This window comes from Salvelinus sp. IW2-2015, linkage group LG10 (assembly GCF_002910315.2).
Source record: "Salvelinus sp. IW2-2015 linkage group LG10, ASM291031v2, whole genome shotgun sequence".
Classification (NCBI taxonomy): Eukaryota; Metazoa; Chordata; class Actinopteri; order Salmoniformes; family Salmonidae; genus Salvelinus; species Salvelinus sp. IW2-2015.
This window is the reverse complement of record NC_036850.1, coordinates 10,636,666-10,651,843: the sequence shown is the minus strand read 5'-3', so window position 1 is coordinate 10,651,843 and position 15,178 is coordinate 10,636,666. Positions and strand designations below refer to the sequence as shown.

Sequence of the window (15,178 nt, the reverse complement as noted above, 5' to 3'; positions counted from 1 at the left end):
GAAGCGTAKGGAAAAGGGGGCTCTTGTCAGCTGACTGTCATGATTTCCTTTGATGCTCGTTTGGGGCTTTGTGCTAAAACATTTGATCACAAAATGTCAACTTTCGCCAAGTTTCCCTTTGCTGATTTCTCCTTTCTGGGAAATACTTAAAGATTCTTTCGCAGCCGATCCTAGGGGAGACGTGGGCTGGAAGAGGSTTTAATGGACAATTGCCATCTTTCGATTTGATGGCTGATTGATTGCCCGTCATCTGGCTTGTCTTTGATCTATTCTTTCCCGATAAACACAAATAAATCACTTCCCATAGCAACGTCAGGTCAACGTTCGCGTGACGTCATGTCTGGTCTGACAATTAGCGATTTAAAGCATCTTTAATTGCTTCTTTTGTACKTTTTCACGTTGTCAGAGCCAAAGGCCACATTTTTTCTCTCTCTCTCTTAAAAAGTAGAGAATATAGAACAATCCACGTGACTCTTCAAAATATGTTTTAATTAAATCTTACTTAGGTCATAGAACACCTCATATATTCTACTCTATGTAAGTWATTAGGCTACGCTACAACATGGTAGTTACTTAGCTACCATTCTGTTGGGGGAAAAAATATTATTTGAATCAGACTTCTGTTCTCATACTGTTGCTATATGGCTGAAACGTCTGGGTTTTATGTCTGCTTTTGGAAGTATTGTTTGAAGCACCAATGTGTTGAAGTATACAGGCTACCTGTTTTAAGATTCAATAMGGGTKATTCTTATTTGTGAGAGATTTGCTTCATTRCCATCACAATGTAGGCTACATTCGGCGCATGTGGCAAATAAAGTTTGATTTGATTTGATTTTGATTCGACATTTACCTATATGCTTTAAAGTGTAGTTAAGTTTTCTGAAACTTAGCCTACATGTAAATKAATCTCTACTACTGCAACTTTTAGCCTATAACAAAACTATAACAAGCACCTAGGTCAAATCCCCTTAAAATATACTATACAAATTCAATATTATGCCATTACAACAACTACACACACACACACACACACACACACACACACACACACACACACACACACACCACCAACACCACACACACAACCACCACCACACACAACACACACACACACACACAATGGGCATCATTGACATGCTTTACATTTTACTTCAGATCCCTAAAAAAACATTTAAATTCGTCTCATGTATTGTAGCCTTTGTTTATGCCATTGGCACACTCTTTTCAATAGAGCGAGCGAATGATTAAGAGTAGATTAGAAATGTAGCCTAATACTGAACTGAAAGTAAAGTAACGCCAAGAGAACCGGTCAAGTTATCGAATTGCTATGCATTATGTACTTCTGTAAAATGGTATGCAACCACCTGCATTTCGTCTACTTATCACCCTAAGTTAAAAAGAAAGAAGAAGAAAAAACTCACATTCTTCAACATTGTCTTGGAAACAGTTGAATAATTCTCTGTAGAATATTTCATGTTAGGCCTATTGAATTCTGTACATATGTACAGACAATCCTTTCCAGTTCTCTTCCACAACTCATGTTGTCCTCAGCACCATCATGTATATATCAGTCAGCCTATCTCAAGTAAAGCGTTCTATTGCACTTTGCCTTTTGGTGCGTCCCAAAAAGCCCTTTTACGCGCCTTTACGCACAAACCAAATACAACTTTGGATACTATGTTTTTAGTCCACCTGAGATAAAATGTGTATATGGTTACCATGGTTTGCATTAAAAAACATAGTGATTCTTTGAGGTAGCAGTGGCTTTCCAGAGTTAACAGTAGGCTTCAGACGACTAGAGGCAGAGTGGCGCACAGCTTTACATAGCCCACTGTCTCAATGCAATGCTAGTGAAAAGCTACCGATTGCAATCAACTCTGCCTTGATTCCCTTTTGATTTCTGTATTAGGAAATAGAATGTCGACCATTAGACCACTGAAAATCTCCAGCTTGTTGACCAAGGCGAATGTGTCAGAAATTGTAAGGCGCTATGCGGAGGCTTGCTGTGTCTACTGAGAGGGGTATTGTCGTTGCGAGTGTGCAGAGCGTGTGACACTGATGGATGCGCCAATGGTTAGACGGACAGATGCTTGGCGGATCTAACGGCATGCAGTGGTGTAGCGGAATACGCAGCGAGATTAGGCTAAAACATCCGAATCAGTGAAAGACTGCCTTTCTCATCCCTCAACAAGCCTGGCGAACGGAGAGGAGATCGTTGTTCCTATCGAGCGACTTCCTCTGCACTAACAAGGATTGATCCCCTCTGCGGTCAGATATTGTCTGACTATTGACTAGCGTGAGACTGGGGAAACCACGACACCGCAAAGACACGGACACACACATCTGGCAGAAGAAAATCCTTTGACAACTTACCGTGTTCTGGTTAGCGAGAAAATCATTTGCATCCACAGTCATAACCTTCCAGCAGACAGCGGACCAATTGTATTCTATCTGAAGATGATCTGAAAAAGAGGGATCATTTTTCCACTTTCCCCCTAAATAATAACAGAAAATTCTCTGTAAGTTTTTCTTTACTGTGAGGGAAACATTTGAAAGAAAAAGCTGATAGTGTCTGTGATGGTCCCAAATCTGAGGATGGGGTGTGTGCATCATTTTGATTCACCAGTAAAAAAAAACTAGCCTCTATTCTTTCCATTCTGTATCAACAAAAACAAGGAGAGCGCATGATACGGATTTTGTGCCTGACTCACTTGAGCAGAAGAAGGCATCTTGCAGTAAGGAAGACTCGACTGATTCGCTGTTGCTGTTTTAAATACCTACTATCAGCCACACAAAGAAGAGAAAAAGTGCTATTAGCAGCCAAGCAAAGTGTTTGGCAATAGCTGCTGATCCATGCTCTCAGAGCAGCTGAGGCACAGCACGAGTCCATCCCCTCCTTCTGATGTACATTATACAACAAGGGATACCAATCAAGCACGTATCTCATCGATTCGAACTGCTCTCCGTGGATTTGAACGCGCCTTGGACAAAATAACGAAGCGAGCCAGCGTGTGGGCGACAAGTCCGTCCATCTCTTCTTCAACCTTTGCCTTTACCTCTGCTATCTTAAAAACAATATATATTTGTTTGCTGTTGTTAACACACACACACACACACACACACACACACACACACACACACACACACACCACTCTCTCTGTCTAGCCACAATACCTTTCCCCACAGAACCTTCCTCCGTTTAGGAGTGGACAATGCTGTGAACACCGTTATTTTGTTTGTTTGTCTGCCTCAAAGCCTTGCAAGACCAAACATATCGTTGTTTTGGGGAGGAAAGTGGGAACATCAAACATAGGACTTTTTTCTCCTTCACTAGTTGTGTTGTGCCATGTTAGTCTTACTGAGTAGTACTGTAGTGCTTCTTGCCTGAAACACTCAGAAAACATTGCACTGACGTTGTAGCTGTTTTGCTACACTGTCATAGAGAATACTATTGCTTTAGGGGCAGGCCGCTGTTTGGGAGATATATTTGAAGAAGCCTCGCGAAACTAGTCGACATTGATATTGTTGACGTTGCTCATCATTACATAGTCAAAGGTATAGATGCTTTTCCACATGAGTTGATTTTCCAAATGCCTATTATCAGCATTGTGTTCAAAGGGGCTAAACGTGATTTATACAAATATTAAGATCACGAYAGATCTAGTTCTGCCTGACGGGAGATAGATTGCAGTGAGGAAAAGCAGCTGATTTCTGTGATTTTTGTGTGTGTTTGATTGATTGTGGATGAGCGAGAGTGATTAATCATGCTTGATGTGTGTTAACGTTGCAGTCGAGCTGGAAACACATCCGCACACAGTGGCCCGTAGACACATGGGTTACTACACACACATGCACCGACACACGCACACACACACACACACACCGCTTGCATGTTCTTGCAATAATGTTTTGTCTCTGCTTATTGCTAAAAACAGAGGGTTTGTGTAATAGTGTAATGTTACTTTATTCACTTTGTCGCTGGTGTAGTTGGTTAATCCGCTGTAGTTCACAGGTCGGTAGCAGTGGCTTGTTGGGGCCTTKCTCGTACGAAGCTTTACCCCTACAAAGTCTCTGCGAATTAAATTTAATGAAACATGCCATCTTAATTAGGCTAATTATCCTAGTTAAAAGCTGGTCATGATAATTCTATTAATTATTGAGACGGAAAGAAAATGATTTCATAAACATCACCTTCCACAGTCCACCCCCACCCTCAGTTAATTAGAAATATAATTATTAAGAGCTACATTATATTTAAAATCAAGTGGATTTATCAGTGCATATTTTCCAAATGTTTTTGGTTGTGGTGGACAGAGGYGTCATGCCCATAGGGGGCACGTGCTCCCTCAGACTTGTCCTGTTAAAAAAAAAAAAAATGTGTTTGTTTTTTCTCTGTAATAATACTAGCCACATACATTTTATGAAGCTGGTTTTAGCTAACCAGATAGGTTCCCAATCTCCCAACCTCATAACTAGCTATCAAGAAGACATTTCAGGCTGTCAATCAAGTTAGAGTAGCTAGCTTGTATAACTATATTAGCTGGCATGCCTTCTGGCAAGGTTGGCAGACTTTAGAAAACCAAGCAATTACTAAATGTACTGAATGGGACTCACTTTCCTTTTGATCTTTTACCCAGCTTTTAGTAGAGATGCAGAGATTTATTTAAAAAAATAACCGCCGGTCAGGAGGATACAGACAGCTCAAGAGGTATGCTTAGATTTGCAAAAAAAATAACATTTAGTTTTTTTACATAGAATTAAGCATAATGACTATGGGTATGGAGTGCAGGAAAAGGCTGTTTCAGGTGTTTGAAAGATGCAAAATTCTCCAAATTACATATGCGCCAACTCAGTGTCCTTGTGGTTAGAGTGTCTGCYCTGAGATTAGAAGGTTGTGAGTTCGCTCCCAGGCCGAGTCATACCAAATACTGTAGAAATGGGACCTGATGTGTTTCTGCTTGGCACTCAGCGTTAAGGAGATAGATTGGGCGTAAGGCCCTGCGATAGACCTGTACATCAAGCTGCCTCACGCTACAGRAACAGGAGATAGGCTACTACTTAYGGGCGGGGGTACTGTCCCCCCTCTGGACCACCTTGTGCCCCCTCAGACTTTTGGGGTGCGTGACGCRCCTGGTCAATGGCAACATGGCTGTGTATGTCTGAAGCTGAATGCAAAAAATCCATCGAACAAAGTAGCCTAATCCAAAATAAAGTGAAGTAGAAATAGCATGTAGACAGATCACACAACCAAATGTGGAGAAKAAACGAGTGGCCTCGGCCTATCTGTCTGTCCACGTGAGTCTTTGTCTGTGTGTCCCGGCCCCATGATCAGTAGTCCCCAGAAGCCCAGTCCCTGGTGCCCCCTCCGGAGTGAGGTGTCTACTCCTGGACATTCTCAGGATTATGGGCCTTGCCTTGCATTGCATTGCTCTCCCTAAAGTGAGGCTCTCCCAGGCAGCCAGCTGACACTATGATTAGTTATGGCCGTCCTCTGCCTTTTTCACAGCCACAAGTGAGCGACAATGAACAGGGTTAAGAGCGGAGAGGGCGGAGAGAGAGAAATAAAGGGAGAAGCGGTGAGGGGAAAAAGCTGAATAACGTAGGCCCAGAGAAAGAGGGAGAAAGAGGGAGGGAGGGAAAGTYCCCTGCTCGAGGATGTACGGTTGATGGTTGATAAACAGATTTTYCCCCCCCAGAATCTTCCGTCATGGCTCCCATTAGCTTGACAGCTGTCAATTAGAGCTCCCTTGGTCTCGCGGGCTGCAGTTTATTGCAGGCGGTTGACGTTGTCATTTTGCTCACACTGTCGCCTTGAGCGTTATCACGAGCGCCGAAACAGTCAATAGCTGATGCATCAGCAGTTATTTCTTAAATTGGCTCACAAGGCTGCATCTTTCTCTCATTTTGTTCCTAGCCCCTCTCCTCCCTGCTCCTCTCACCAAATATTGTTTTGCGAGGGGAGAGCGACGAATAGCGACTGCAGCAGGGTTAGTGAGAGAGCAGGGAGGGCGATGCAACACACTCAGACACATACAGTTGTTGTACACAAAGGTACACCCATGGAACACACACAGAACAGTTCCATTTACACACAAGCTATCAAGACCTAAACATTGTTTTTGACCGTGTCTGGCTCCTTATCCAAACAATACTGTTCACACAATAGACACATAACAGTATTCMGGAATAGGCCGTCCCCATTTCTTCTGGGATCGTTATTTCTATTCCGGAATGAACATGCATAGTGACACATTTACTGTATTAGATGTGTTATTACTAGGTAGTAAATTCCGGAAACGCTCCTTGTGGAAAGCTAGMAGCTCTTTATGTTTTCTTAAGGTTTAAGATTTATTTATGTATCCTTTTGCTCTACCTTTTATGTTTTAGTACCTGCAGAAATGAACACCTCAGCAAATTGTGCACCAGTGCAAGCCATTAGTCAACCTAGTTGTAAGATTACAAGACTGGACAGATAAACATCTATGAACCATAAAATGCAACAGTTTGTTTAATGGCAAACAGGATGTTTTCTCAATTAATGAGAATATCCAACCACTGGTTAAAGGAATTTTGGTCAGGAGATGAGTGGCTACTTAGCTCCTCCTTTTCTCTCCCTCTCCCTCTCCCTCTCCCTCTCCCTCTCCCTCTCCCTCTCTCTGATATGGGTGTTCATATTTGATTAATCAACAATTATCAGTTTCTCTCTTTCCCCAATGATTAGGGAATCATGTCAACTCCTAAGCGCTGCTATTTCAATGTGCAGGAGATATTGTCATTGTTCTAGTGGAGTGATTGGGCAGAGCTCAGCCACTGCTCTGCTCTGAGCACCCTCCACAAACTCCCACTGTGAAGCCTGATTCGCTATCGGGCCTGCACCAGAGCACCACGGGAATCGGCTTCTCTTCTAGGCACATTTTTGAGGAAACAGGAAATTGAGAGAGTTTGTGGGATCTTTGCACTTCCTCTGCGGAGAAACAGATATATTTTATGCTCCTCCTCAGTACAGTATAAAACACTTCCCCCAAATTTGGCTGACTGCACTTTCCCAAGGCAGACTAGTGTATTATCCGACTGAAATTCTCTCTGTATGTCTGGTTTGTCCTCTCCTCTCTCCCCCCACCCACCCTACCTTCCTCTCCTCTCAGCGATACTATGGCTCTTTGTGTGTGAGGGGCCAGTCTTCAGGAGCCTGGCACCTACACGGGGGATTCAATCTCCCAGCAGCCCTGTGCAGTGAAATATGGCCGTGTGGAGTAATCCCTGCCTGTGTTGTTGTCATGTCGAGGAGGGACGGGGGTGCACAGAGAGGAGAGGTAGGGGGCCGGGGAGGACGAGATGAGCGATGGGGGGGGGGGGGGGGGGCAACAGTGGTTGGTTCTGAGTGTCGTTTGGGCCAGACTCACGGTTCGGGTTCTTCTTTCCCTCAGTTGGGGTGGGCCAGCCAATGGGTGCGGGGGCGGGGGTGTCTTAGTGTCTGCCAGAGTGGCTGGGAACAGGGCGGGGGAGTCCCCCGTGGGGCTCTGACAGGGCCAGGCGAGACTGGCAGCCATCAGTCATGCGTACGGGTGACACGGAGGCTGTTTTTGATGGTGGCGGTGATGAAAGGCAGGGGAGCCGTAGAGGCCCATGAATCAGGGCCACCAGGGCTGACATCCTCTCAGGCATGACAGCCTCTTCCTCTTCTCTCCTCACCGAAGCCAAGAGACGGGCCTCAAACGCCTCGCCTTCCCTTCACTCCCTCCCTCCCCCTGTTTCATGTTCTGATCAGTCTCAGATGCTGGGAATTACCCCCCCTCACTGTTTCTTTTTTTTGTAATGAGGGGGGGGGGGGGGGTCAGGAATGGCAGGGTGGATGTGGTCTGAGGTGGGGGTGGTGATTTGCATGTTTACACATGTGTAGTGTTTGTGTGTGTTTCTGCTTATACACCTATGTGTGTGTTTGTATTTATGTAACAGGAAGGGGGTCGGGTTTTTCTCTCCTTGGAAAAGGCAGGCAGGTGCGAGAAGAGAGAGAGAGAGGGAGAGAGAGAGAAGTCTGTTTATTTTATACTGCAGGCCTGTTGCTATAAATGTTTCTTGGTAGGATTCTGTCGGAGTTGAGTAATGTTTTTTGATCTTATGCCTGATAACTGCATACCTAATGAGATTTCAAAGCTTCTCGAGATGTGAGTGCAGCTCCCTGCAATTATTGACAGATGCCTTTTCTTCGCCATTGGGTTCTGCTCCATAAATCCTTCCCTGTAATGAGCTTGAGAAGTGCCACCCTGCCAGTGAGCTAATGAAACCGAGCAAGGGGGGTGTGTATGAGGAGGGGCCGTCACACTCCTCGACACATCTTTTTTTTTCTTTAAATGCACTCTGCAGATGTCAGGGCCCTCGCTTGTGTGTCAAAAAAGAAAAGAGGTGAGCGTGAGATAGAGGAGTAGAGGAAAAAAACTGAAAAAACACAGAAAACACAGAGGGAAAAAGTAGATCCTCTCTCTTATGAGAAGAACCGTTTGCGATCGGGTTTCCATCCCCATGTCACGGTCGTTTGTCTGAGATAGCTATTTTATTATGGGTATGGTTTATTATGGGAACTATGGGTATGGTTGGTGAACTATGGGTATGGAGAGAGAGGTTGGGAGTGAAGGGGAACAGCACTCTAATTCCAGTAGCGCTCCGACTCGCCTCTCACATTCCCTAACCCCTATGTGTGAGATGGGAGGGGGACTTTGTGTTGTGCTCGAGGTGGGAGGAAGATACTGTTTGTTTGTAGACGTACAGTATGTGTTTAAAAATAATACACTTAGTTTGGTCGGGGACTTGTTTGGAATTGAGTTAGTATTTCATGTGTTTATGCGTGTGTTTGTATGTGTGTGTGTCCATGTGTTTCCTGTAAATATGGGTGTGTGTGTGTGTGTATGGATTCTGCATGTGTAGTCTGTCCATGTGTTTCCTGTAAATATGGGTGTGTAAGTGTGTGTATATGGATTCTGAATGTGTAGTCTATCATGATGTATCTGCATGCATTTGTGTGTGTGTGTGTGTGTGTGTGTGTGTCTATCAGTGTGTGCATCTATGTGTGTCTTTGCTCTTCCCTGAGTCCCTGCTCCCACACATGTCCCAGTGCATCTTTGTCCCGGTCCCTGGGCCCCGTGGTTGACAGGTATCACTCAAGGGCCCGGCTCCTTGCCATTCGGCTCTCTCTCGCTCTCTCAGGGGGTTACGCCAGTGAATCTGAGCTCTCTCGCTTTCCCATGATTCAAAGGAGCGTTACTGAAGATGGATGCTCCTTAAAAAAAGAGATTGATGATGGATATGAGGCTGGCTGTGTCATTCATCATTTTGAATATTATTTAGACTGGCCGTGTAAAGCTGTAACCTGAGCTTTGGCGAAGAGGGGACTGAGTGCTAGACCCAGGACGTGGGCTCAGTGATGGATGGGTCAGCCAGATCCTTGTTTGTTACCAGATACCAGAGGAGCAGCACTCGCTCACTCCTAATGCACCTCACTGCCTACTTTTGCCCGAAAGGGTAAAAATAAAACCAATGGCGGTCAGGTGAAGAAGAGAAGAAAAAAAACAGCTAATGTTGGACGTGGCCCCCGCTCCGTGCCCTTGTTTTGAAACTGGTCTTTCTTTTTAGTTTGCTTCCTTCCTGTGTATTTGTGTTGTTTTATAGGAGGTTTTTGGTTTTATTTCGCCAGACTAGCGAGATGAGGTGACCATCGTCAGGGCTGTGTGGCTGAACAGCTGTGGCCCACAAGGAAGAAATACGGATGACTATGTTAGTCAGCCCCGTGACTCACAATAATGTGGATAGACTACATTTTGAGCACTTATAATGGTTTATTTTGAATATTTTTCTGATATGGCAACATTTTTTCATTCCTTAGACTGGACTATTTAAGTGCAAGCGGAGGACAGGTGTTTTTTCCCCTATCAACCTAGGTGTGTCCAATGCAGGTACWGTACAATGTTATTGTAATAGCTGTTAAGCACAATGCCATTTCAGRGTGAATTATAATCTTGCCTAGTGTCGGATTCAATAAAAGTAATCTTAGGTTTGTAGTCAGCCAATCATTGTTCCAGCTGGGTTTTCCTACTGTCTGCCTGCATATCAACAAGCCCCTCCCCATGCCAACAAGCGCCACCCCATGCCAAAGTCAGACCGCAGGAGAGATAGCTAGTGATAGCTGGTCTCTCTCTGAGAGGTTACCTCATCACACACCAACATTTTCGCAAAGCCTACTCACCCTCTATGCCATTTATTTTCCTCTGGTCTTCTTCCTGCCGTGAGGAACTGGACTCCTGTACAGGAGGAGGAGAGGAGCGAAGGAACGAGACAGGGTCAGGCAGAGGAGAGAGCCTCAACCCTGCCCTCCACACTAGGAGAGAGATAGAGAGAGAGAGGTTGTTTGGTTTTGTGCTCTTTTTCTCCCCCCCTCCTCTCTTTCTTTTTCCAGTTTTATAGCAGGAGACATGATTTATTGTGGCCATCCATCTTTGAGACTCATCCATCACCTCCTGGTTGCTAGGCAATCATGGCAGCAGCTGTTTGCTTTGAATCAGACAGAGACGCTGTCAATCAGCGCGGGCAGGTGAAAAGCATTAGAAACACACTATTGTCAGACGGAATAATTAATCAAAGGCAGGAGAGATAATTAAAAAGGCATGACCCTTGCTAGCACTTGGTCTGGGTTGCCTGGATTTAAAAGAAGAGAAGCCAGGGAAGAGGAAGGGAGCATAGGAAGGAGAAGAGACTGGATGGTACTCGCTCTCTCTCTCTCTCTCCCGACACAGTGAAGGAGAGGAGTGAGTGAGTGCTGATGACAGTCAGTGGCACAGGTTCTAATTCCATTAAAAGAAGATTGGCTCGAAAGTGGAGAGAAATAATAAAAGGCTGGCAGAGCGGATGAGAGAAAGAGAGAGAGAGAGAAGGGGACAACCGCGCTAAAGCACGCACACTGTCTCTGACACCGGTAAATGCTACAAATGTGGGGTTTAAAGTGGGGCTCTTCAAATTGATGCTGCTAACACACCCTCTCCATTTTGCCTATGATATGCACTGTAAGGTAGATTAAAGAAATGGCACACTTGTAAGAACCACCACCCACACACACACACCCGCCCACCCACAGACAGACAGGCAGACCAGTGCAGTAGAGATAGGGCCCTGCAGTGACCCTTGGGSCCCAGTAGAGGGGGCCTGTAGTGGAGCTGCCTGCCTGCCTCTGCCTTTATAGGATCCCGGCCCCTACATCTGTGGAGGTGTGTGGATCCACAGGCTCACGGCAGGCAGGAGTTTGGAGAGGTGTTGGGAAACATAACATGTGATATTGCGTGTGTTCAGCATGCATGTTTGTATAACTACTTACATAATGTGTTGGCTTGTTTTTATGTGTGTTTGTTTGTCTGACCCAGGTATCAGAGCCCTCCTAGACTCAGGGGCCCAGGGACTTTAGGTCAGGGTTCCCCAACTGGCGGCCCGCGGGMCGAAATTGGCCCGCATGTGATTTTATTTGGCCCCTCAAGTTTTCTGAGCAAAATCTTTTTGGGGGGATATAAAATACTCTAAAAAACACCAGCAAATTAGCCCCAAGTGAATTTAATTTTGGAAATMGGTTCCAAAGTATTTCAGCAYATAATAGAGAGATGTGATCATATACAAATGTAAGCCAGGTTTGAAATTATTATGTTTTAGTCTGTTTGAGCTTCTTGTGGTCAATTTGCAGTCTACAAATGATTTGTAAATATGTTCCGGACCCCTGACCATCCGCAGCTAAATCTAGTTGATGATCCCTGCTTTAGGCGATCTGAGGTCAGGTTGCCTACTACACCAGGTCTCCTTTGGGTTCTCGCTCCCTCTCTTTCTCTCTCTTTGTCCATCCCCTGTTTTCTCCCAGCGCTTCCTAGTCCCTCGTGTTCCGTCGGATGAGCCAGAGAGCACACTGCTCATTCTCCTTGAACCAGCATGTTCTCCAATGTTATATTTCTACCACAGTGTTGCCTAACGTTCATATGTAAACTCCCATAGCCGACRATCCTCTGGGGCTGTGTGTTGTGACTATAGAGAGAGGTTTACAGTATGATTCATAGGGTGGGGGCTCCTATCCCCCATAACCCTTCTTTGATCTGCACGTGTCTCTTGTGTTTTGACGTCCCGTCGGTTCTCATAATAATTTCGGACGGGTTTTTTTACGTTCTAGAAGATAATCAAGRCATATCGTAGTGGAACTGTGTGCTCTCTCCACACAGCTGGTGAAAGAAGGGGCCAGTCATAATAATGTGTGGGAATAGCAAYGTCCCATAGCCTCTACCGCTTTACCTTGTCTCCAAAAGACTTTAGCCCAAAGCCTCGCCCCGGGCTACAAGCAACGCACACATTCGCTCTCTCACTCTCTCTCTATCTCTCTCTGTCCCACCTATTCAACAATGTCACCAGACCCAGACAGGAAAAACAACCCCCTTTTTGATTTGTCCAAATGAAGGCAGCACACAAGACCTGTCTATTTAAAGACGCTGTAATAGCCACATGAAAACTACCTTCTTACCAAAGAGCAGACCTCTTTTCATTAGCTCACTGGGCAATAGAGTCAATAAACATGGTTAACGTGAAAGGAATTGATTCATTGACTATAATAAGCTGGACTATTGAACAGACCTTTGGAACGCTCGCGTGATAACCAGTAGCGCCAGTTACTGTTTTAAAAATGTGATCACATGACCTCGACACGTTTTGAAAAAAATGTAACCGAATCTTCATTTAACGTTAACTGTCAAAGTAAATGGCCGTCCGTATGTGTTGACGACGTGAGTAAGAATTGCCAGGGTATGCCAAATGAGGCAAGTATAATATAGTGGTATCAACTCCCTCCCACTCCACTGACTGACAGGGGTGGAAGGTCTGGAGACATCCCACACCCTAACTGAGGACAGAAAGGGGATGGATGGTGTTGGTTAGCCACCAGTCAAATGMACCCACCCAGACGAGAGTGTAACATTTCAAACAGAAAGAATCAAAACAGTAAGAGCATTGTGGCTCGTTGAAACGCCTTGGACGCCGTGCTATAAATGTACTTATCCGTTTACGACTCGCCGGCTAATGTGATCGTCCTCAGAAAGACGACTTCTACGAGACGCCTTGATATTTTTAGATATAATTAGCCGCGTAGTTCCAGAGATATCCTTTACTATTAAAGCCCCTGTCCTTGTTGTGCCACCCAGACAGACAAAACCATCCGTGTGATAGTACTTCACTCTTATCTCTGCTGAGCAAAGCACATGTCTTGATCCACGCCTCTGTGATTCTCACTGCGTTCTGGCTTGAAGTGGTTTCTGTTGTTAGTCCGTGTATTACTAGATGTCGCTATGACTTAGTGAGACATGTGTCTATTGTTACTGTTGTGTATGTACTGTGTGGCGTGTAAAGGTCAGGACAGGCACATGAGCGATCAGTGTGTAGCCCGGCCCGGCTTCATGACACGGGCTAGTCATCAACACTTCCTGTTTTTGAGTGGATGTTACACTCAGGCCTGACAAGGCCCACTCTGTTTATGAATTCCTGAGGCCTGATACAGACACAGAGTCATGGAGTTCTCTGGAAACAAGACAAGTTTGTGTGTGTGTGTGGGGGGGGGGCATGTGTGGGGGTGTATATGAAAGTTACAGTATGTTAGATGTGTCACTGGGACGTCATCTTGCGCCTACATGTGAAAAGAGAATGCATATGAAATCCCAAATTTTTCAGTCACATTAGCCAATACAGCAGTGCTAGACCTTAACAGTAAAGCTACTTACAGCCCTTAACCGAACAATTGCAGTTTCAAAAAAATAATCATAAAGATAAAAATCCAAAAGAACAATCTCATTAAGATGCACAGTATAATAGATACAGGCTATATACAAGGGGCTACTATACAGATCAAGTCGGTAGCACCGTTAGTCGGACGGTAATTGAGCAATGTTCATGATAGTGAGTTTATTAAGGACTATGCATAAATATAACAGAGAGTAGAAAACCGTCGTAAAAGGCGGGCGCATGCAAAAGTCTGTATTGTTAGCATTGATTAGATGTTAGTCTTATGGATTGGGAGAAGCTGGTTAGAAGCCTCTGACCAACTTAGACGCCTCCGACCTTGTCTGCGTGGCAGAGAGAACAGTCTATGGCAGGGTGTGGTGTGTGTTTTTTATGTGTGTGTGCAGTAAATCACTCGAATCAATTGTGGGACATGACATGGCATTCCAGAGATGGCGGATAAAGGTCTTCTGGTGGCGGGCCAGTGGTGGGAGAGCACATCTGTCCCGTGGTTCCCAGGAGCATTACACATCCCGTGGTTCCCAAAGGGAGGGAGCGCATTTAACACTGATGCTTCAACACTGCTGTGTATGTCTGACTGATCCTCTCCCAGTGGAGGAAACCACTGTCTCTGGGTCTGTGTGCGGGGCCTGATTTGGGCGTTGTCAGTTTCACAACGTTTGTTGACGTCTGTTCATGACTTTTTGTCTTCTGTGGTCACTGGAGGGAGTTTCCCCACACCACACAATTAAACGCAAGAACACAATCAGAAAAGAAAGGGGGTACGCACAGGTTAAAAAAAAAAGAGACTGAATGAAAGAGTGAAGGAGGACAAGAAACAAGTGTGAGAGAGAGAAAGGGCTACGGTACGTAGGGCCCTTAAAGGCGCGGTGCGGCGTGGATCGGGTGCGGATCGGGACGCCATCGAGAGCCGTATCTCTCCATCGTGACACGGCCAGGGGAGCGGCAGTACATTAATGCCTCGGTGCGATAKGGACTGTCTGCCTCGCACTCCTCTACAATGCAGATAAGCCCCTGCAGAGGCAACGATAGCGCCGGCGGATTATCACATGCTCCCTGCTCGCAGGCACGCCAGCCACGCATGCGCCTTATTTATTGTTTAGAGCGCTGTGACTGGAAGAGTAGGGAGAGGAAGAAAGAAAACAGAGACAAGAATGAGGAACGAGAGAGATGGTTTGGAGTGGAAAGAGAGATGTAGCATACGTAGTATGTTAAAAGGGAAACAGGGAGGGTTTTAACGGATCTTCTCTTCGCTGTGGTACATCACTGGAGGTGGCACCAGTCAAGAGGGGGCCTGTTTTGGACTGGGCTGGGCTGCGTTGTGAGGGGTTGGGTTGCGTTGTGAGGGGCTGGTTTGGTAGGGGTTGGGTTGGGTTGG

The 15,178-nt window shown here is 45.4% G+C and overlaps 1 protein-coding gene across 2 annotated transcripts in view; it reads left to right on the top strand.

Annotated features, from left to right (window-relative positions):
• tshz3b (teashirt zinc finger homeobox 3b) overlaps positions 1–15,178 on the top strand; it is a 43,853-nt gene that overhangs the window by 1,735 nt on the left and 26,940 nt on the right. The window lies entirely within an intron of this gene.